Source organism: Canis aureus, chromosome 11 (genome assembly GCF_053574225.1).
Source record: "Canis aureus isolate CA01 chromosome 11, VMU_Caureus_v.1.0, whole genome shotgun sequence".
In the NCBI taxonomy this organism is placed as follows: domain Eukaryota; kingdom Metazoa; phylum Chordata; class Mammalia; order Carnivora; family Canidae; genus Canis; species Canis aureus.
In genome coordinates, this window is record NC_135621.1 from 25,688,349 (window position 1) to 25,712,528 (window position 24,180).

Here is a 24,180-nt window from a genome sequence, read left to right on the forward strand (position 1 = left end):
CTCAAGCATTAGTCGGGTCATGGCCACCGAGCCAGGTTCTCTGCTATGCACCAAAGGTACCCAGAGTCTTAAGGGCCTGTCTATCCAGCGGGGGGAGACGGAAGAGTGACATACAGCGCTCTGGAGACTCTAATCGAGTTTGTCCTCTGCAGAGTGCGGGTTCAGTGGGCACAGACAGAGGTGCCTTCCAAACAGAAAGGGAGGGGCTCCTGGGTGGCTCAGTGGTTGAGCATCTGCCTTGGCTTAGGTGGTGATCCCGGGCTCCTCAGATCGAGTCCCATGTCAGGCTCCCCACAGGGAGCCTGCTTCTCCCTCTGCCTATGTCTCTGCCTCTGTGTGTCTCTCATGAATGAATAAATAAAATGTTAAAAAAAAAAGAAAAACAACCCACATCAAACAGGAAGGGACATGAGCCATTGCAGAGAACAACTGCATTTTGTGAGCATGTCCTGCATTGGAAGCCCTAGGAGCCTGTGTTAGGTCCACCTCTGCGACCTCGACCTTGGCCTTGACCTCGGGGAGCCAGGGACCTGGGACCTGGGACCTGGGACCCACACGCATGCAGCACCCAAGGCCGGGCTGGAGACGCAGGGCCTCGTTCCCTTTCCTTGTAAAGTGAATTCCTCCAAAGGGTTCAGAGCCAGGAAAGACATTTAAAATGTATTCCATTGTCTTTCTTGGCGACAGAGTGGCCTCCTGCAGCACATTTCCTAGAGTCTCTTTGTAACCAGGGGAGTGTGTTACTCCCTCCTCCTCTTAAAGCGAGGCAATAATGAAGAGGGAGAAAAAGCGCTTGTTGCAAAGCGTGGGTTATTATAGGTTCTGGTTATTATAGGTTCTGGATGCTCCATGTGCATCCACCTGCCGAGGAAATCGTGGCTTTGCCTGTGGAGGGACTTAGAGCGCCACGCAGCTCCTGTGCAACTTTGCCAGGCAAAGCTGGCAGTGTTTGCAGGTGCACAACGTGACTTTTATTTATCTAAAGATTTTATGTGAGAGAGACAGAGAGACAGCATGGGGGCGGAACAGAGGCAGAGGGAGAAGCAGACTCCCCTCTGAGCAGGGAGCCCCACGTGGGCCTGGATCCCAGGACCCTGAGCCAAAGGCAGCAGCCTAACTGGCTGAGCCACCCAGGCATCCTGGGGAAATGTGATTTAAGCATGTGATAAATTATTTTTCTCACTGTCTGCCACCCCCCCGGGAGGGAGGGATAATATCCACCTCCCCTGGGCCATGGGTTGGCACATATTGTAGGACTAGCTGGAGGTGGGATCCTTGCTCGGTAGAAGCACAGTGTAGACTGGGAGGGTGGGAAGTCCTTCAAAGGCTTGGGTGCACAGGGCCTAGCTCAGGCAGGGTGGGAGATTAGAAAGACAGCTAAAGGGGTGCCTGGGTGGCTTAGTTGGTTGGGCTGCCTTTGGCTGGGGTCGTGATCTCAGGGTTCTGGAATAGAGCCCCATGTTGGGCTCTCTACTTAGCTGGGAGTCTGCGCTCTCCCTCCTCCTCCTTCTCCTGTGTGCTCTCTCTCTGTCTCTCAAATAAATAAAAAAATAAAATAAAATCTTAAAAATAAATAAAGAAAGAAAGACAACTGGGCATGATTCCAGAGTCTTCCTTTTATCACATATTTATTATGGCCTTGAGGAAGTCCTATAAACTTCCAAGGCAAAAAAAAAAAAAAAAAAAAAAAAAAAAAAACAAACCAAACCCAAAAAACCAAAAACCAAAAAACAAACAAAAAAAACCTTCCAAGGCCCCTTTGGGCACCTGGCTGTCTCAGTGGGTAGAGCATGGGACTCTTGATCTTGGGGTTGCAGGTTCGAGCCCCATGTTGGGTGTAGAGATTACTTAAAAATAAATTCTTAAAAAAAAATTTTCCCCCAATGCCTTAACTGCCTCCTTTTCCAAATGGAGGATGGCCAGTGGCCTCTGTGGGTTCTAGGGCCAGTGTCCACTGGGGCATGGCAGAGAACATACATAGCATTCAGTGTCTTCCTCCTTCCTTGGGCCTCCTTTGGCACTTTGGCCTGAAGTCAGCTAGCAGCTTGGGGCAGCGCAGCCATGCCATTAGGGTGAGTGAGACTGTGTGTGTGTAATCAGTTGGTATAAAGATCAAACTCAGAATCTATCCAGATTTTCTAAGATGAGCACTTTGCAGAGAGAAGGGCCCTGAAAGGAGGTATCTACATGCAGTCTGCTTGTGGAAAGACTCACTGATAAAAATAGTTGTGACTGTGGACCAAGTCTGGGGAAAGGATGATGGGGACAAAGAGAAGGGACAACTTGTATGTGGACACACAACCAAGAAAGGTCATTCCGAGAAGGTGGTTTCCAGGCAAGGGCAGCTCGAGGAGAGTGAGTTGGGGTGGCCTGGAGAGGCTAATGGAACTGAAGGTTTACTGGGTTGAACAGGGTCCCTCAAATATGCGTGTCTGCCCCGAAACTACGAAAGTGATTTTATTTAGCAATAGGATCTTTGCACGTTAATAAGAGAGTCCCCCTGGGATAGGGGGGTTTCTAATCCAATGACTGGTATCTTTAGAATACTAGTCAAAGAATAGAATCTTTAGAAGAAGAGGGAAGTTTGGACATAAAGACACTGGCCAGAGGGAAGAAGTCCATGGGAAGATAGAGGCAGAGATGGCCCTGATGCTCCCACAAGCCAAGGAGCGCCGGTGGGTGTCCGGTCTGCTTAGGCTGCTGAAATGAAACATCATAGACCAGGGGCTTACGCAGATATTTATTTCTCATCGTTCTGGAGGCTGGGAAGTTCAAGATCAAGGTGGGGGCCGATTTGGTGTGTGGTAAGAGCTCTCCTCTGGGTTTGCAGATGGCTGTGTTCTTGCTGCGTCCTCAGCATGTCTTTTCTTTCTTTCTTTCTTTTTTTTAAAAAGATTTATTTATTTATGATAGACATAGAGAGAGAGAGAGAGAGAGGCAGAGACACAGGAGGAGGGAGAAGCAGGCTCCACGCCGAGAGCCTGACGCCGGACTCGATTCCGGGACTCCAGGATTGCGCCCTGGGCCAAAGGCAGGCGCTAAACCGCTGAGCCACCCAGGGATCCCTCAGCATGTCTTTTCTTATAAGGGCACTAATCTCATCTTGGGCCTCCACCCTCATGTCCTCATCTAAACCTATACGCTTCCCAGAGATCCCACCTCCTGAAACCATCACACTGGGAGTTAGGGTTTCAACCTGTGCATGGTTGGGGGAGGGGGGTGGTACAGACATTTGGTCCCTCACAGCCAGGAACCACCAGTAGCTAGAAGAGGCAAGGAAGGACCCTTCCCCAGGGCCTTCAGAGGGAGCATGGCCCTAGTGATACCTTGGTTTTGGGCTCTGGCCTTCAGAACTGTGAGAGAATGAATGTCTGTTCTTTTCAACCTCTGAGCTTGTGGTCATTGTTCCAGTGGCTGCTGTAGAAAACTAACACAGAAGGAAAAGAGTCTTCAGAGAGCTGGGGGGAGCACGCATGTGCGTTTCATTGACCCTTCCCCACCTCTATTCATGCCAGGGATCCCCTTCCACCAGGGTCTGTGGCCCCACCAAATACAGCCTCCCCAGATGGAAGGTGACTCCTTCATGGACTTCACACACAGGACCTCACCTGCTTTCTGGACACAGCTCCAAACCCGACTTGCCCACAGGGAAGGGCGGCAGCAGCTAGTAGATGGAGCATGTATTAAAGTCGATGCCGTTGGGAGGCTGGGTGGCTCAGTGGTTGAGCATCTGCCTTTGGCTCAGGGTGTGATCATGATCCTGGGGTCCTGGGATCAAGTCCCACATTGGGCTCCCCAAATGGAGCCTGCTCCTCCCTCTGCCTGTGTCTCTGCCTCTCTCTCTGTGTGTCTCTCATAAATGAATAAATAAAATCTTTAAAAAAGATAATAAAGTCAATGCCAGATAAGGTTACCTGTGTGGCTCAGTTAATTAAGCATCTGACTCTTGCTTTTTTTTTTTTTAAGTTAAAAATTCCTTAATTTTTGTGCTCCTAGTACCACTACCACAATTCATGGGGCAATATACCTGATGTAATGAAAAGAAAAAGACAAAGCTACAACAGAAAGAAGACCTCAGGAATGTACATCTAATTGACACTACATTGCATTAATCAATAGCTGCACTTTTTGCAAACTATGGCTATGACAGTCCTGAACAAGAAGGGTTTCCTGTTTAAGCTGCAGTAACTTTTCTGACTACGGATCATCATTCCTCCTGTGGCAGATTTTTACAGTTCCTCTAATGCATTTGGGACGACTGTCTCAAGGTAACCTGCAGCTTTCCTGACAACTCCTTGCTCTCTCTCCTGCTAAGGACTGTAGCCCTTTTCTTCTGAAAATTTTTTAGAACCTTCTGCTACCATATCCACCATATCCACCACCAGATCCATAACCACCACCATAGGGACCACCCGAGCTTCTTCCACCAGAACTGCCCCCCTTCATGGGTCCATAATTTGATCGCTGTTGTCCACTACAATTTCCAAAATCATAGTTCTCACCACTACCATAGTTTCCTCCAAAATTTCCTCCTTCATTGTAACCATCATATCCTCCACCACCACCACCATATCTGCCTCCTTGGTTTCCATATCCTAGTCCACTACCACCATAGCCTCTGCTGCTATAACCAGGACCTCCACCATAGTTGCCACCATCACCTCCAAATCCGTTATATCCACCATCACCTCCTCCATAACTACCTCTGTTGCCACCACCTCCACGACCATAGCCTCCTCTTCCACCAAAGTTTCCACCACGGCCAAAATTACCACCACCTCCAAAGTTTCCTCCACGACCCATGAAGTTGCCAGATCCACCTCCATGACCTCTTTGTGATCCAGCCGACTGCATCTCTTGTTTAGAAAGGGGCTTTTTCACTTCACAATTATGCCCATTAATAGTGGGGTATTTCTGAACAATAATTTTATCAACTGTATCATGATCATCAAAAATTACAGGGCAGCCCGGGTGGCTCAGCAGTTTAGCGCTGCCTTCAGCCCACGGTGTGGTCCTGGAGACCTGGGATCGAGTCCCACATTGGGCTCCCTGCATGGAATGGAGCCTGCTTCTCCCTCGGCCTGTGTCTGTCTGTCTCTCTGTGTCTCTCATGAATAAATAAATCTTTTTTTTTTTTTTTTTTAATAAATAAATCTTGAAAAAAAAAGTTACAAAAGCAAATCCTCTCTTTTTTCCACTCTGCCTGTCTTCCATAACTTCTATGGTTTCAATTTTGCCGTACTTTTCAAAGTAGTCTCTTAAATTATATTTTTCTGTATCTTCTTAATACCACCAACAAAAATTTTCTTCACTGTTCAATGGGCACCAGGCTTTACAGAATCCTCTCTAGAAACAGCTCTCTTTGGTTCCTCTGCACGCCCATCAACCTTGTGTGGTCGGGCACACATTGCTGTATCCACCTCTTCAACACAAGAGTAAGTCACAAAACCAAAACCCCTGGAACGTTTTGTTTGGGGGTCTCTCATTACCACAGAGTCTGTAAGTGTGCCTCATTTTCCAAAATGTTCTCTTAAACTATCATCTCTAGTTTCAAAGCTCAAACCACCAATAAACAGTTTTCTCAACTGCTCTGGTTCCTTTGGATCATGGCCCTCCTCCCCTTGGCAGTGGTGGCGACGGCCAGAGTTGGGCTGGGGGCGACCGGGTGGTGGTTTTACCTCCATTTTGAGACTGGACTCGCCTCTTCCAACTCGAGTTCAATATGGTTGACTCTTGGTTTTAGCTCAGGTCATGATCCCAGTGGTGTGGGATCGAGCCCTGTGTTGGCTCCATGCTCAACAGGGAGTCTGCTTGAGATTCTCTCTCCCTCTGCCTTTCCCCTTGCTCTCATGAGCATGCTCTCTTCCTCTCTTTCTCTCTCAAATAAATGAATATTTATTTTTAAATATTTTTATTTACTTATTCATGAGAGACCCAGAGAGAGGGGGGCAGAGACACAGGCAGAGGGAGAAGCAGGCTCCCTGCAGGGAGCCTGACGTGGGACTGGATCCCAGGTCTCCAGGATCAGGCCCTGGGCTGAAGGTGGTGCTAAACCACTGAGCCACTCGGGCTGCCCATAAATAAATCTTTAAAATAAACAAATAAAGTTGACAGCTGATAGAAACTGCCTCATACTAAACAAGTGAGCAAGCATTGCAGGCTGCAGGAAGAGCTGTGTGCACGTTTTCTATAGAGCCTTTTGCTGGCCAGTGCTTTAGTGTGATCCAGTAAAATACCAGCATCATCCCAGATCTTGTTTCCCTGCATCCCAGTGGTTTGAAAATAAACCCACCCCTTCTCTTTGAAGGGTAAATCTGTCCATTTAGCAAATTTAAGCCTTTCTCCCAATGTCACCCAGGACCACTGTTCCCTTTAGTCAAAATACTGTAGCCAGTCTGGGTGAGCCTTCTGCTTCTTGAGACACCAAGTTCTCCACGGCCCCGGGTCTTTACACATGCTATTTCCTCTGGCTGAAAAGTTCTGGCTTTTCACATGAGTGACTCCTTCCTGTCCTTTGTACCTTGCCTTCAATGCCAGCTCTTCAGAGAAGCCCCTCCTGACCACTGTTCTCCAGAGTAGCATCCCCACTGTGGTAAGGCAGTCTAATACCTCTTTGCAAAGATGTCCAGATCCTAATCCTCGGAACATGTGAATATATTTCGTTCCATGCAGGGGGGAGTTAAGGTTGCAAATGGAATAAAGTTTGCTATCAATTGACTTTGTTTCTTTCTTTTTTAAATACAGATTTTATCTATTTATTTCAGAGAGAGAGAGAGAGCAAGCGCAGGAGCAGCGGGGAGGGGCAGAGGGAGAGGGAGAAGCAGACTCCCTACTGAGCAGGGACCCCCAATGTGGGGCTCGATCCCAGGACCCTAGGATCATGACCCGAGCCAAAGGCAGATTCCTAACCAACTGAGCCACCCAGGCATCCCGAGAGATGGCATTTTGAGGAAGATCTGCAGGCTTTGGAGAGGGAGGCAGAGGCCACAAGCCAAGGAATGTGGATGGCCTCTTGAAGCTCTGGAAGACCAGAATACTTGTTCTCCCCCTGAGCCTCCAGAAAGGAACACAGTTCTGCCAACAACACCTTGAATTTAGCTCAGTGAGGCTCAGTTTGGACTTTCTGACCTGCAGAACTGTCAGATAATAAATCTGCATTGTTTTACGCTACCAAGTTTCTAGTACTTGGGTGCACCAGACCAGCCACTTGGGTGCAGCAGACCAGCCGAGGGAAAATAATACAGATCTTAGTTCCAGTGTGAACCACTCAGAGAAACCCTCTCTGACCATCTTTTTTTTTTAAGATTTTATTTATTTATTCATAGAGACACACACACACACACAGAGAGAGAGAGAGAGAGAGGCAGAGACACAGGCAGAGGGAGAAGCGGCTCCATGCAGGGAGCCCAACATGGGACTAGATCCTGGGTCTCCAGGATCACACCTCAGGCTGCAGGTGACGCTAAACCGCTGCACCACGGGGGCTGCCCCCTCTCTGACCATCTTATCCAAAGAGGCACTCCACTCTAATCCAGTCACTCTCCCAGGTGCCCCCATGGGCTAAGCACTGTTTTAGGTCGTAGGTATCCAGGCACGGACAAGACCTGAAAGATGCCCATCCTCACCGAGCCTGCATGGCCGGTGGGGGGCACATAATCAACAAATGAGGAAAATAAACAGCGTGGTGGCTAGGGGAAGAGCAAGCTCAGGAGGAGGGTAGCAGGTGCTGGGGTCAGGGGTGGGTGCCACATAAATGGCATGGTCATTAACGGGTCACTAAAGGTGACATGTGAGCAAAGACCCAAAGCAAGTGACGGAAGGAGGCAACTCTCTGGGAAAAGAGCAGGACAGGCGGAGGAAACGGCAAGGGGAGAGGCCAGCAGAGCCATCAAATTCATCATCCAAACCAGGGCCTCTGGGAGGGAAGGTGGCACCATTAATAATCATGCTGGACCAGCAGCCACACACCAGGACAGATCACCTCTCAGCGGCAGGGTCCCTGGGCAGTGAGTGAAGGAGGGAGTAGGATGAGATCTGAGACGGTGGGTGTGGGTCCGGCAGGACCTTGTACTTTACTGTGAGGACGTTGGCTGTCACCCTGGGGCAGCTGGGAGTCTATGGGAGAATTTTGAGCAGAATAATAGGATTGGGCTTAGGTTGTAAAAGGATTGCTCCTGGGGCACCTGGGTGGCTCAGTTGTACACACACACTCTCTTTCTCCAATAAATAGAAAAAAAATCTGAAACGAAATGAATGAAACAACTGGCTTGCCAAAAGTCATTATTGACTCAGGGGCAAAGCGAGGCCTCAGTCCGGGTCCCCCGACTCCACCTCTGCGGCACCTGGCCAGGGGCCTGCTTGCCTCACATCCTTGGTCCCCTTTTCTTGCCTTTGTTTGAAATTTGGTGCCACAGTGAAGTAATGGGCTTGGGAGCACCTGGTTAGAAAGCAGGGGCCCCGATGGTGGAAATGCTCCCAGAGAAGAACTCCGTGCGTCCCCGATGGAAGAAAGGGCACCAGCTTCAGGAGCATCGCCTCCTCAGTGCCTACATCAAGGGGGGCTGGAGACAGAGGACGGGTCTTCCAAAGACCCCCATCATCTCCCTTGCAGGAGGGCAGTCCGGCCACGTTATGTGTCCTAATAGGTTAGGAGGAAGGGCACCTGGTGGCTCAGCAGTTGAGTGTCTGCCTTTGGCTCAGGACTGATCCCAGGGTCCTGGGATCAAGTCCACCATCCGGCTGCCCGCAGGGAGCCTGCTTCTCCCCCTGCCTGTGTCTCTGCCTCTCTCTGTGTCTCTTATGAATAAATAAATAAAATCTTTAAAAAGGGGGAGGGGGAAGCATGAGTTTTTCTGAACTGTATTAACAAGTGACTTTTTCTCTGTCCCTAATTCTCTGTCCACCAGAGTTCATTCAGTGGTGCCGCCTGGGGAGATAGTGCTCGGGATCCGGGCGGGGCAGGGAGGGTGGCAGGTGAGGAGCCCGACCACAGCTCTAAGAGGAGATGCCACGATTTTCTGTCCCACTGCAGTTGCTGTATGATCTCTGCGCTGTTGCCAACACAAGCTTGGCTCTACTTGTGAGGCAGCTACATCTTAGTAATGCGTGGTTTGTGTGCATTTGCTTTATGAAGTTGTTTGAGATCTGACGATCTTAAGCAGATAACCACTACTCATTGATAAGGTCACCTTTTAAACTTGGTGAGTGGGCATATTTACACTTCAGAGAGAAAGAATGGACGTACTTGAACAATTCTTATATAATTATCCGGAGAGACTGAGTGTAAACACGGACAGTGCCAGAGCATATGTAAAAATAGAACTTTGACTCATGGGCTGCAGCAACCTGCCCAGGAAACCAACCCCCTGACCTATAATAAATAACCCTAGAAGCCAGGCTACTGTAAATCAGACTTGCAGGAAGCCAGGTTCCTAGCTCTGGTGACAATCCACAAAGCTAAACAACTTCTGTAACAGTTGACCCCAGATGACCAGATGTAGATTAATAACTGACAGCCTCCCTAATTTTTGTGCCCCCTTCCAATTTAGGACCAACCAGAGGAAGCCAAATAGGTACACCTCACCAATCACATGGGGCACCCCCTTGTAGGCCGCCACCTACAGCTTCCCCAGGCCAACAGCCTCCCATCAGGGCACACCCGAAGAAGGCTTCTTCCATGATAAACCTTCCCCACTTGGGGCGCCTGGGTGGTTCAGTCGGTTAAGCATCTGCCTTCCACTCAGGTCATGGTCCCGAGGTCCTGGGATTGAGTCCTACATTGGGTTCCCAGTTCAGTGGGGAGTCTGCTTGTCCCCCTGCCTCTGCTTCCCACTTCCCCTGCTTGTGCTCTCTCTCTCTCTCTCTCTCTCAAATAAATGAATAAAATCTTAAAAAAAAAGAACAACCACAAAAAAAAAAAAAAAAAAAAAAAGAACAACCACAAAACACCAGACCTTCTCAACTCTGTCCGCTTTTGACTCTTTGTCAAAATGCAAGTGACACTGGCTCACTCCTTTGCTGTAGCCAGTTCAGAAAGAATGGCCTTTACTTTTCTTATTTGGTTGGTCTTCATGTATTTCCACAGTTCACAGAAGACTAATGAGGTTTAAAGACACAATGTGTGTCTGCATGAAATATGTTATGTGTGAATGCGTGTACACATGGGCGACACTGATTAGATATTACTTTAAAAATCAGTTTTAATTTGCAAATGACTGAGTTTTATTTTTTTTTATTTTTTATTTTTTTAAAGATTTATTTATTTATTATAGACATAGAGAGAGAGAATGGTAGAGACACAGGCAGAGGGAGAAGCAGGCTCCATGCAGGGAGCCCAACGTGGGACTAGATCCCGGGACTCCAGGATCACGCCCTGGGCCAAAGGCAGGCGCCAAACCGCTGAGCCACCCAGGGATCCCCACAAATGACTGAGTTTTAATTCCAGGATTCTTTGGCAAAGATCTCAGGAGAAGTGTGTCTAAGCAAACGCAGGCACTTTCCCAGAAACCACTGCCCTCCAGAATGTCATGGTTGTAACTTCGTGAAGTTGTCTTCAAAGTGTGGCCTCTGTTTGGCTGGCAAATGTGTGTCCGGGAAGGAGGGGCAGCACCTGCTTTGTGTGGGGAACTGAGCTGACCTCGTCCCCCAGCGCAGGCTTCAGGCTGGGGAGGCCGCAGTCTTGCTCTGTTCCCAGAAAAGACTGTGACAGTCATAAACCACAGGTGGGCAGAAACCCTAAAGCCTCCAGGTGCCACACAGGAGAAATGCAGAGACGGATCTGGGGTCACATGGGGAAGGAGCAGGCTCCAAGAGGTGGTAGTTGCTGAGAGGGAGGGGGGAATCAGTCAACCTTGGAAACAGATTGGGCCCCCCGCGACTGAAAGAAATAAAGGTAGGCTTCAAATAAATCAGCTGCGGCCAAGTACATAACATTTTTATTAAAAATCTAAAATCTCGCCCTGGCCTTTAAGTCAGCCAGATTTAGTGTTACGACTTCCTACGAGTGGTCCTGTTAGCCTAGAGTCGGGGTGCGCAGTGGTAGGCCGCAGGGACCGGGCTGCTCCCTGGGTTGTGTTGGAATCCGAAGGGCCTGGGACCCAGGTGAGCGATTGATGGTGGCTTCTGGATGTGTCTGTGCCCCCAGCCATCTGACACCACCCTCCCCACCCTGTGTTCCTACCCTGTGTTCCTCTGTCCCAGATGCCCTCCCTGCCCCTTCTCCATCCCGGGGGGCCGCCCAACCTCACCGAAGCTCTCCAGGCTGGGTGCTCTCTCATCATAATGTTAGTGACTCATGTTTCCCCTTTGCTGGTAAAATTTTTTCCAGCAGGTGAAGCTCCAGGCTCAGCGCCTGCACTCGGGTTTCCAGCATGCCATTTCAGGCGTATGCGAACTCCTGTGTTTCATCATTACAATTGCGATTTTCCCTGCCGGGGTTCAAATCCTAACTCCCCCGCGCCTTACTCATTCACGCCCTCCACGTGCAGAATGGCAGAGCTAAGTGCATACCTCGTACTTTGCTGGGGTGTGAGAGGATTAAATGAATCAGTGCTTCGTGGGGCACCTGGCACCCAGTAGGTGCAGCAGGTGTCTTCGCTATTAATATACCAACGTGTCTGTGCAGATGAGGATCGAGGCCCACTGGTGGGTCGTGGTGGAATGCTCTGTCGGGCTCCGAGGGCTGCAGATGGCTTCCAAGGCAGCCCTCCCAGGGAGAAGAGCAGGAAGGCGGCAAAAATCATGCAGTAGCAGAGAAAATAAGTGAGATGCCCGTGGAGACCCTGAGTTATTTGGGAGAAAGGACCCTGGACATGTTCTAAGTGGTGCAGGAGTCCGGCCTCAGTATTTCTGAAACCGTGGCCCCACGTTGATGGCAGCCTAGGAAACAGGGCGATGCCTTTTGGGTCCTGGCCATCGAGGAGGAGGAGGCCTGCTAGTGATGTACCAGCCCAGCCGAAGGCCCAGCAGGCTTCCTTCCTGGGAGAGCTTCCCTGATGCCAGAGTCAGCTGCATGATTTTGGGGGCCCAGTGTGCGATGGGAATGTAGGCCTCTTGTTCAGAAAGTAGGGAAAAGACACTAGCAGACAAAGCTTTCCCCTTTCTTCCAAAGCCTGACATGAGGCTTTTGGTTCACTACTTAATGTTATGCCCCCTTGGGCATGAGGGTACTCAAAGGGAGAGTGCTGACCCTCAGAGCCACCAGGATCTCCCTCTTGCCATAGTGGGACAACAGTGCCCTGGCTGTGAGGCTGGAAGTCAATCTCCCCTTCCCACGAGCCTGCCACCCCAGCTCCTAGTGGATGGGGAACCCCAAGAGAATGAAAGTTGGTGCTTGGATAAGGAGTTGGGCAGAGGCGTGTCCCCACGGAGTTAAACACACCGTGGCACAGGCTGCCCAGGGAAGGACAGTTGCCACCATGTCCACCATGTCCACCCCAAGGCCTCTGCTGGGAACAGAGGGCTATAGCAATGCACTGGCCTCCCCCACGTGCCCCTTCCCATTAACATGACTGAGCCACCAGCCTGGGCTGAGGGCAGAGCAGGCTGGGGTGGGGAGGCAGAGGCCAGGAGGCAGGTGGCTGAGAACCACCTAGTCCAGAGAGGTAGTAGGAGGCAGGGACTGCCTGAGAGCCAAGCCCCCAAGCCCCCACTTCCATTGTCCCTTCAGACTTCACTTATAACACACAAATTCAAAGGTAAAATTATTAAGAATTTCAAGATAGTGGCCACAGAGCATAAAACTCTAAATACAAGCCCATGTGAGCCTGCATGGCTGCCCTGGCTGGATGCCCACGAAACTGGCCTCCTGACACCCAGGCCCTTTGGCTCCTTAGCACCCTGTGCACGCCTCCATCGTGGGATAAAAATCCTCATGCTGTAAGCAGAGATATGCAGAAATGTAACTGTCTTGCTCACAAGTCCCCACTCCCACCTTTAGGCAGAAAAAGAAAAAAAATTAAAACACTGTGAACTTGCTAATAAAAGCTGTCTTTTTCTTCAGGCTTCAAAAACTCCTGCGTTAACTCAATTGCATCAAGACACTAGTTCAAGTGCATTCAGGTTCAGGCTCCCAGTCAACCCTCCTTCTGCTTCTTCTCAAGACGGGGTCCAGGCTCCCGGCTCCTGCCTTTAAGATGGGGCTGCGGTAGGTCCTGGCAGCCTGTCCTGGTGCCCACTGAGCAGCCGGTGCTGCCTGGTTCTCGCCTTCCCACCAGTGTCCTTTGTTTTGTTCTGGTACCACACTCATGCTGGGCCTTCCCACTGCTGTTTTGACCAGGAGGAGGGAACCAGGGCCCTCGTATCAGACCCCCTGTCTCTTCCTACCTGATGGGAGCTTCCCCAAATCATATATACCCTCTAGCCTTGTATCCTTTTTATGTCCAAGACACTAAACTCAGTTATCATTTTTTTAAAGATTTTATTTATTTATTTATTTATTTATTTATTTATTTATTTATTTATTTATTTATGAGAGACATACAGAGAAAGAGGCAGAGACACAGGCAGAGGGAGAAGCAGGCTCCATGCAGGAAGCCTGATGTGGGACTCGATCCGGGGTCTCCAGGATCACGCCCTGGGTGGAAGACGGCGCTAAACCGCTGAGCCACCCAGGCTGCCCTCTATTCTCTTTCTTACTTCTGGAACTGGATGCTTAGCTCGCTCAATTTGAACATTTCTTCTTCTCTAATGTGTGTACAAGGCTATAAATCTCCCTCTGCACACTTCCTTAGCAGTGCCTGTCTACTCTCAGCCCATAGTGACCTAATTATCCTTTAGTTCTCAATATTTCCTTATTTCTCATATGACATTTGGATTCATTGGATGACCCATGAATTTAAATTTCAAAACAGGGATGCCTGGGCAACTCAGTCAGGTAAGTGTCTGACTCTTGATCTCAGCTCAGGTCTTGGTCTCAGGGTCATGAGTTCAGGTCCTACGTTGGGCTCCACATTAGGTGTGGAGCCTACTTAAAATAAATAAATAAATAAATAAATAAGTAAACAAACAAAATTCAAAACCTATGACTTAAAAAAAAGTTTTATGCTTTATTTCTGATCTTATTTTATCATGGCCGACTCTTGGTTTTTTGTATGGGTCGTCATGGCTTTGTGACCTACTATATGTATGATTTTTATAAAAGTCCCATGTATGCTTTGCAAGGTCAGTTCTTCAATTCCTGGCATTAATCTTTAGGAGAATGTCTCTGTTTTTGCCTGCTTGATCAGTCAGTCGCTGAGGGCTGTGTAAGGTGTATATTATGATATTCTCCTGTGATGGTACCTGTGGCAGCCTTGCACGTGTGCTGCTCAGATTCCCCGTTAGAGGCACCTGCTGCAGGGAGTGTAGTCAGCCGAGAGCTTCCAACCAGGACACCTTCAGACCTACTGTGGCACTTACACCCAAACCACATTCCCACCTCCCACCTCCCTGGGCTGCTCCCAGCCAGTGGCTAGTCACCAGGGGGTATGAGAGCTGAACAGGACCATTTCTGCCCTAGTCTTTGGTTGGGGATAATCCATCTGTCTGGCCAAAGCTTCCTCTCAGTCACACCGTGGAGGCTTCCTCCTTCTTTCTGCGATGTCAGACCTGCATGAGTGGTCTGTGGCTCTCCAGCCGGCTCCTCCATATTCTCCTCTTTGTCCTTCACACATCTTTCCCCCAATAAATCTCCTGTGTGTCAACTCCATCTGGACCTGTTTCGTGGATGATCCAAACCAGCACAATGGATTTGTCAACTTCTCCATGTAATTCTGACCATCCTTGACACGTTGTTGGGTGCATAAGAGCTCAGACTTCTTACGTCTTGTTGATGTTCCTTATTATCGTATGCAACAATCCCATTTATTCCTAATAGTACATTTTATTAGACGTACCTGTACCCCGAAACAGTATGTAGTATTGTGTTCTATTTTTAAGCTTTACCTAAAAGTCATAATTCTGAAATATCCTTCTGCAATTTATGTTTTTGAGATATATCCATGTAGATGCATTAGCTGCAGTTTATCTGTACTGCTCTATAGTAGTCAGTTATATGAATAAATGCAATCGATTGATCTTCTCTGCCACTAAAGGACATTTAGCTCATTCCCACCTTTTCTCGATTATACATAATACTGCTGTGAACATTCATTTTTTTTTAGGTTTTGTTTATTTATTAATGAGAGACACACACACAGAGAGAGAGAGAGAGAGAGAGAGAGAGAGACAGAAACACAGGCAGAGGGAGAAGCAGGGTCCCCTCGTGGAGCCTGATGCGGAACTCGATCCCAGGACCCTGGGATCACGACCTGAGCCAAAGGCAGACACTCAACCACTGAGCCACCCAGGTGCCCCATGATGTGAACATTCTTTTTTTTTTTTAATTTTTATTTATTTATGATAGTCACAGACAGAGAGAGAGAGGCAGAGACATAGGCAGAGGGAGAAGCAGGCTCCATGCACCGGGAGCCCGACGTGGGATTCGATCCTGGGTCTCCAGGATCGCGCCCTGGGCCAAAGGCAGGCACTAAACTGCTGCGCCACCCAGGGATCCCTGATGTGAACATTCTTACACGCAGCCTAGCGCTCCTGCAAATGTTTCCTTAGGATACTTGCCTAGAAGTAAAAGTGGTGAGTTATAGCGTGTCACTAGATAATGTCAAATTGCTCTCTAATGGGGTGGCCTATCCTCTGTGTCTTTTAATCTCTCTTGAAGTTTTTCACATATTTATCTCTCTACTTTGCATTCCGAATGTTTTTTCACATCTTCTAGTCCAGCAATTCTCTCTTCATCTGTGGACAATCTGCCATCAGACCTGTCCTGAGTTTTACCATCTCATTATGTTTATTGTTCATTTCTAGGAGCTCTATCTGGAGATCTGTATTTTGTTTGTTTTTTAATCTTCATTATGGACATTTTCAAATGTATGTAAAATTAGAGACAAGGAAATAAAAAGCCCAGATATACATATCATTCTTCATGCTCAACAAGTATCAACCCACAGCCATTCCTGTTGTACACATACGGCTTCCCAAATCTCAGACACCATGTCATTCCATCTGTAAATGTTGCTCGAATCTGTTCATTCTTGCCTTCATAATGTATTGTTATCTCCTTAAGAGTCTGACTCTTTCATTTTGGCCTTCAATCAATAGAAACATTCTGCTTGCATACTCTCCTCTGCGGGCTGTTCTGTTCTCTCTGTCTTAGGGCTCTAATCCTCATGTTTGTGGCACCTGCTGGCATGTTCAAGATGACCTCCTTTCTTCACACATCCTGGGATTTGATGTTGTGAGCTCATCTTTGGAAGAGCTTGTTTTTTTCTGTGGGAATTGGAGACTGCTACCTGAGTTCTAAGAGTGTCCCTCTAAAGCCATTTTGCATCTGCTTTACCAGGTGGGCTAGGATTATCACCAGCTTGGTATCAATTTCTTTCTCTTGACATATGAATCCCAGACCATGCACGCAATATAAATTTGGACCTCCAACCCACTCTCAAAGTGCAGACAGGCAGTTTGCAGTTTTCAGAGAATCTTTTCTGAAAACCCTGCTGCTCTTGCGTATGCTGTGATAGACAAGCTTCCTCATATCCCTTGTGCCTGGTGATGGGGTTTTCTTAGCCCACCCTTTCACTGAGCGATCAACCCTTAAAGGATCTCTAAGGAGATTGGCTTTACAAAGAGCCACAGTTTCAACTCTCTACCTCCTGTCAGCTGGCAATCTTACTTGCTATTTCTATATGCATCTCAATGTGGAGGCCAAAGCCAAGGACCCGGGGTTACTGGTTCTGATATTTACCCCTCTCTGACATCCCTCCCTGTAGCAGCCATGGGGTCAAATCACATCCTACACACTTAACAATTTATTTGTGTGGTTATATTTTATCATGCATTTCTGTTTTTGTAGGGAGAGGTTTTTTTCACATTATTCTAGTCAAGATTTTGTCAGAACTGAGTCCCCTTTATTGTGAAAGCTGATTTCATTTCCTTTTGTTTTTGTTTCTTACTTGCAATGAAAAAAAATAAATAATTGGAGTGCCTGGGTGGCTCAGTCAGTTGAGCATCTGACTCTAGATTTTGGCTCAGGTCCTGATCTCGGGGTTGTGGAATTGAGCCCCACTTGGGCTCTGCACTCACCAGGGAGTCTGCTTGAGATTCTCCATCTCCCCCTGTCCCTCCCCACCCCACACCCTCTGCTCCCATTCTGTCTCTCTAAAATAAATAAATCTTAAAAAAAAAACATTATAATTATCATATCACACTCAGATCAGACACACTGCCCCCAAGGCCACAGCACAGAGGCACCCATTCTTTCTGGTTCTTGCCTTGTTAGGGACTTTGGGTTTGAATGGACCAGCTGCACTACCCAGAGGCAGGTGTTCACTGCCCTGGTTCACAGTGATTGCACTTTGGCCACCCCACAGGGCCTTTGAGGACAGAGCCCCTGCCCTTTCACTGGTAGAGACCAGCTGTGGGTTTTGCTTCATGGACCATATGGATAGTGCTCTGTGCCATTGCCATGTTGCAGAAACTTCAGAATTCCGGATTTTGCTGCGATATGGCCTCTCTGTCCATTTTTCTTTGTAAATAGGCAACATTTATCTCTAATACTGATTTGTATCACTGCCACTAAATAGCCAGCCAGCAAAAAATGGCCTGAGTGTTCATAACCCAGTTCTCTTCCTGTCAAGGAATAAGAATCTAAGAGAGGGGCTGAAATTCCCCCCATTGCTGCCATGGATCTTTAACCCTTTAGGTGCTGCTGTGCTCATCATTTATATCCTAGGCTCCACGAAGGGGGCCAGGTTTACCCCTTTGAACCCCTTTCTGCTCTGCTGCCAAGCTGATGGGAGGCATAATTTGGCCAGGCTAGACCCTGTCAAAAATCCTGCTCAGAAGGTTTCCTTTTGGGGATGATGAAAATGTTGTGAAATTAGATTATAGTGATAGATGCCCAGTTCTGTAAATATACTAAAAACCATTGAATTGTACAATTTAAGCTGGTGAACTTAATGGTATAGAATTTAAATCTTCATCAGGCTATTTATTTTTTTTAGCACATGAAATTATATGAGGAGAACACCTGCTTGGGCACCCCAAGCCCTGCTGTGACCTGCTCCTCCACATGACCTCAACCTTCATCCAAACCAAGCTCCCCACTGCTCCTTTCATGCACCCCTCTATTCCATGCACCCATGACTTTGCACAGACTGTCCCCTCAACATGGAACACCCCTCCTGCTGAACCCTAGCTAATCTGTACGGTGGGCCTACAGTTTGGCTGTCTCCAGGGCATCTCTCTGACCCTTGTGAGCCTCTGGTATCCTGGCTTATCTCTGCCACTGCTCTGTTCACATAAAACCGTTGGCTTCAGTATATCGGCTTGTCTCCTGGATATCCCTAGTCAGTCTGCCTTTCTATCAGACTGTCTGGGTGCCTGGCATCTCAAACATTTTCAATGGAGGCTTCCCCTAGACCTGGCAGGCTTCACAGATCTCCCTATTAAATCTGAGTCCTCTGCAGTGCGTGGAAGCTGTAAGCCTGTGATGGGAAGAGCTCATGGGGGCTTACTAAGTGCGTGGGTAAAACTCCCTCTGTGCACTCCTGTTTAGCTGCTTCTAAACCTCTGGTTTAGCAATTTCGAAAGAACCACCTTCCTTGTCTTTTTGGAATGCTCCTCTACTTGGGGTGGGGACCAGGGGATTGCTCCTACTGGCTGAATGAAAGAGGGGAGAGGCCAATTAACATTCAGCTAAGAGAGAAAATGATTTCTCCTATCAGCAATAAAAACTGACAGCTCTATCAGAAAATGAACCAGGGGAGCCACAGAGCCTGGCGAGGCAGGGGAGGGGAGCTGTGTGCAGGCCTCACCCCCCGTGGTAAAGATGGCTAAGGGCAGAGACCACTGCTGGGAGTCAGGGAATGGTTCAGGCATCCAGGGGAGTCGCCTGGGGAGGTGAACCTTGCTCTTGCTCCTTGCCCCTCCTCTGTGATCCAGCCCCCAGGCAAGAAGACTAGCACTGTTCAGGTTTTACAGGGAAACTCAGAGCTCTGACTCTCCTAACGGCCTCTCCCTGTGCACTCGTTTCCTCTGACCTTATCATAAAAGGAAGCCACGTGATGTCTATTTATGGTAGCGGTAGGGTCTGGGGAGAGGAGGCTCACAGTACGTGAATTCCAAGGGCTGATGAAATTGCTCTGGCCCTCTGGATCTCTCCATGCCATGAATGAATAAACGGGCGTGGGGGCAGGGCGGTGAAGCCCAACTCCAGTGTGATCCAACAGACAAGTTCCTTCTTGAGCGCTACATAGGTAATTTGTCCTATAAATCAGAGCTTATAAACCAGAGAGGAGTTAATAGAGCTCAAATTCAATAGCTTTCACAGGAGAGGAAGAGCCAAGAGAAAAGATGGGGTGAAGCACCCTCGTTTAGCCTGGTAGTGAAGATATTTCTCTTTTAAAAATATAACCACTCACTTTCTATTTTAAATATAATATACTTTGCAAAGAGAGAGAGAGAGAGAGAAGAGGCCAATGAGACAGATACAGCAAGTGATACAAAAGAGATCTAAGACTAGAGCAGGTTGTCTTAATTGCAAGCACAACAGAGAGGCGGCTTGGGGTTGTGTTCTGCATCCGGTTCTGGACCCCGTCCTCTCTGATTTACAAAAATGAAGCATAAGGACCGAGACGAAGTCTCAGTGCCTAGGAGCGCTAGCTCCAGCCCAAGGCATCTACACGCCCATCGTGGGGACGTAGGAAACAAACAATCTGGTGACACAGGTCAGGGATTCTCATTTCTCCAGATGTTTGTCTTCAGCAGACATTGGTGGTGAGAAAGCAGAGGTCCAGGCAGGCATTGTCAGAGATGATAGCTCTGGAGCTGTGCTTTTTTGTTTGAATTGCTCCCAAGTGCTTTTGAGCTGGGAGTTCTGATCAGGCCTCATGTCCAAAATGTTCTTCTTCTTCTTTTTTTTTTTTATATTCTCAGTATAGTAGGTATAACAAGGCAATAAACTTAAGGTCTCTAATGCCCACAAATGGATTCAAGTGTGTTCCCACGTCCTTAATGTATCATTAGCAGGCATCTTTCAAGTTACACTGCTGATTTTTGAGGTTAACAGCAAAGACACACTAGCCGTTGTTAACATGTCCATTCCAAACTATTAACGGCCTAATTCAAGAGCCACGAGTCTTGCCCATTTAACAGACCAATATGAGTGTTCATGGTTGGTGGAAGGCTTTTCTCCACGTAGTAATTCAGGGACCTCTGTTCTTTCCTTCTTTTGGCTCTACCTCTGAAGGCTTTGTCATCACCACTTGCCTCTGTCAATGAGAAGGGAAAAGTGTACAAAGAATATTTATTCCTTAATGGCGTTGGCTTGGAAATAACATGCAGTGCTCCTCACACTCCATTGGCAAGAACTGTTCATCTTGTCTCACCAAGGCCCAGGATGCCTTGGAAACATGCCTGGGCAGCCACTTCCTGGTAACACCTACGTGCTGTTCAGGGTTGGGGTATGACTTAGGGTTAGCTGTCTTTGTCTCCTCCAAACATCTTGGTACCACTTTCAAAAATCACCAGCTACATTGTACTGAAAATGAAAATATACAGCAATTTGTAGGATGCAGGTAAAGTAGAGCTGGGAGGGAAATATATAACACAAAGTGCTTACGTTTGAAAAGAAGAACGTCTCAAATCATAACCTAAATTTCCATTGCAAGAAACTAGATTAAAAGAAAAAGAAAGAAAATAAATCCAAAGCAAGCGGTAGGAAGGAATGATAAAGAATAGAAATCAATGAAATTGAAAACAGGAAAACAAGAGAGAAAATCAGTTAAACAAAAATTGGTTCTTTGAAAAAAAAAAAAAAAAGAATAATTTTATAAGCCTCCAGAATGACCAGCAAGGTAAAAAGAGAGAAAACACAAATCACCAATACCAGGAATGAAACAAGGAATATCACTACAGGTCCTATAGCCATTAAAAGGACAATAAAAGAATACTATAACAACATTATGCTTCTAACTTGATCATTTAAATGAAATGGACCAATTCCTTAAACGCACAGACCACCAAAACTCAACCAAGATGAGATACATAATAGGAAAAGTCCTATAACCATCAAGGAAATTGAATTCATAATTTTAGATCTCCCATTAAAAAATGTCTATAGAGGGATCCCTGGGTGTCTCAGTGGTTGAACGCCTGCCTTCGGCCCAGGGCGTGATTCTGGAGTCCCGGGATCGAGTCCCACATCAGGCTCCTGGCACAGAGCCTGCTTCTCCCACTGCCTGTGTCTCTGCCTCCCTCTCTGTGTGTCTCTCATGAATAAATAAATAAAATCTTTAAAAAAATGTCTATAGAATCACCCAACTGGCTCAGTAGGAAGAGTATGCGACTGTTGATCTGAGGTTGTGAGTTCAAGCCTTATGTTGGGTGTAGAGATTACTAAAAAAATAATAAACTTTAAAAAAGTCTATGGGGGCACCTGGGTGGCTCAGTTGGTTAAATTTTTGCCTTTGGCTCATGTCATGTTCCTGGGGCCCTCGGATCGAGGCCACTTAGTGGGCTCCCTGCTCAGTGGGGAGTCTGCTTCTCTCTCTCTCTCTCTTTCTCTGTCAAATAAATAAATAAAATCTTTAAAAATTGTCCATGTCCAGGATGGGTTCAAAGAGAATTATACCAAACATCTAATGAAAAATTGACACTGATATTACACAATCTCTTCCTGAAAATAGGAGAGGAAAGAATACTTCTCAATTTATTTTATGAGGCCAGTATTACCATAATATCAAAATCAGAAAAAGGATAGCATGAAGAAAACTACAGAACAATATTTTTCATGAACTTATAGAAATCCTCAACAAAATGTTAACAAATCAGATGCAGCAATATATAAAAAAAAATAACATACCACAACCAAGTGGATCGCATTCTAAGTGTGCCAGGTTGTGTCAATATTCAAAAATCAGTTAATGTAACCCACCAGATCAATAGGCTAAAGAAGAAAAATCATACGATCGTGTCAATTAATACAGAAAAAGCATTTGACAAAATCTAATAAAATACCTATTCATGATTTTGAATTTTTTTAATTTTTAAAGATTTTATTTATTTGACAAAGAGAGGGAGATCACAAACAGGGGGAGCAGAGCCTTATGCAAGGCTCGATCCCAGGACCTTGGAATCATGACCTGAGCTGAAGGCAGATGCTTAACTGACTGAGCCACTCAGGCACCCCACCCATTTATGATTTAAAGTAATCCCAACCTCTCAGCAAACTGGGAAAAGAAGGGATAATTTGATAAAGGGCATCTATAAAAAATTGATAGCTGCTACTCCCACAAATTTTGGTATCTCATGTTTTCCTTTTCAGTCAATTCAAAATACTTTCAAATTTCCCTTTGATTTCTTTTTTTTGACTGTTGGGTCATCTAGAAGTGTGCTATTTAATTTTGAGTCATCTTTCTGTTATCCATTCCTAATTTAATTCATCGTGGTTAGAGAGCATACTCTGTATGACTTGAATCCTTTTAACTGTACTGCAACTTGTTTAATGGCCCAGAATATTGTCTATCTTGGTAAATGTTCTGTGTGAATTTGAGAGGATGTGCATTCTGCTGTTGTTGAGTAAAGTTTTTGTAAATGTCAATTAGATGGAGTTGGTTGATAATGTCAAATCTTCTAAATAGTTACTGGTTTTCTGTCTACTTGTTTTATCAATTATTAAAAGAAGGTATGAAATCTTCCACTATAATGGTCAACTTGTGTATTTCTCTTTGCAGATCTATCAGGTTTTGCTTTAAGCATTTTGAAGCTGTTATTATGCACATAACCATTTAGAATTGTTATGTCCTCTTGATGAATTGGCCCATGTATCATTCTCATATACCCTTTTTATCATTGGTAATATCTTTTGCTCTAAAATCTGCTTGGTCTGATATTAATACAGTCACTCTAGCTTTTTTTTTTTTTAAGACTTTATTTATTTATTTATGAGAGACACAGAGAGGCAGAGACACAGGCGGAGGGAGAAGCAGGCTCCATGCAGGGAGCCCGACATGGGACTCGATCCCAGGACCCCAGGATCACGCCCTGGGCCGAAGGCAGCACCAAACCGCTAAGCCACCCAGGCTGCCCTCTGGCTTTTCTTTTCTTTTTTTTTTTTTTTTTAAGATTTATTTATTTATTCATGAGAGACTCACAGAGAGAGAGAGAGGGAGAGAGAGAGAGAGACATACTCACGCAGAGGGAGAAGCAGGCTCTTCGGAGGAGCCCAATGTGGGACTCAATCCTGGATTTGGGATCACAACCTGAGCCCAAGGCAGCCACCCAGCTACTGAGCCACCTAGGCATCCCTAGCTTTTGGTTTCGATTGGTGGTAGCAGGGTATATCTTTTTCCATTCTTTTATTTTTAATCTAGTTGTGTCTTTATATTTGAAGTGTGTGTGTGTGTTTTAGAGAGTGCACATGTGTGTGCAAGTGGGGTAGAGGGACAGAAGGAGAGGGGGGGAAGAGAATCCTAAGCAAGCTGTATGCCCAGCATAGAGCCTGATGCAGGGCTCAATCTCACAATCCTTTTTTTTCTTTAGATTTTATTTATTTATTCATGAGAGACACACGGAGAGAGGCAGGGACACAGGCAGAGGGAGGAGCAAGCTCCACGCAGGAAGCCAGATGTGAAGCTCAATCCTGGGACTCTGGGATCATGCCCTGAGCCAAAGGCAGATGCACTTAACCGCTGAGCCACCCAGGCGTCCTACAATCTCACAATCCTGAGATCATGACCTGAGCCGAAATCAAGAGTAGGATTCTTTTTTTTTTTTTTTTAAGAGTAGGATTCTTAACTGACTGAGCCACCCAGGCGCCCCTGAAGTTGTTTCTTATAGATAGCATACAGCTGAATCTTGCTTTTTTATTCAGCCTGGCAATCTTTGCCTTAAAATTTGGATGTTTAAACCATTTATACTTAAAATGGCCATTGTTATGGTTAGGTTTCAATCTAACATTTTACTGTTGATTTTCTATTTGTCTTACTGTTTTTTGTTTCCCTTTCTCTCTTCTGTATTCTTTTGGCCTAATTGAATATTTTAATGATTCTATTATATCTCATTTGTTGGCTTATTATAATTTTTATCATTATAATGGTTGCTTTAGGGTTTATAATACATCTGTTAAAAAAAAAAAAAAAAGATTTT

At 46.6% G+C, this 24,180-nt stretch overlaps 1 long non-coding RNA gene and 1 pseudogene across 1 annotated transcript in view; one reads left to right on the plus strand and one right to left on the minus strand.

The window, feature by feature from the left end:
* The window catches only part of LOC144323602 (uncharacterized), a 59,499-nt gene that overhangs the window by 18,729 nt on the left and 16,590 nt on the right, over positions 1–24,180 (plus strand). The gene's annotated exons all lie outside the window — the stretch shown is intronic.
* LOC144322997 (heterogeneous nuclear ribonucleoprotein A3-like) lies at positions 4,024–5,720 on the minus strand (annotated as a pseudogene).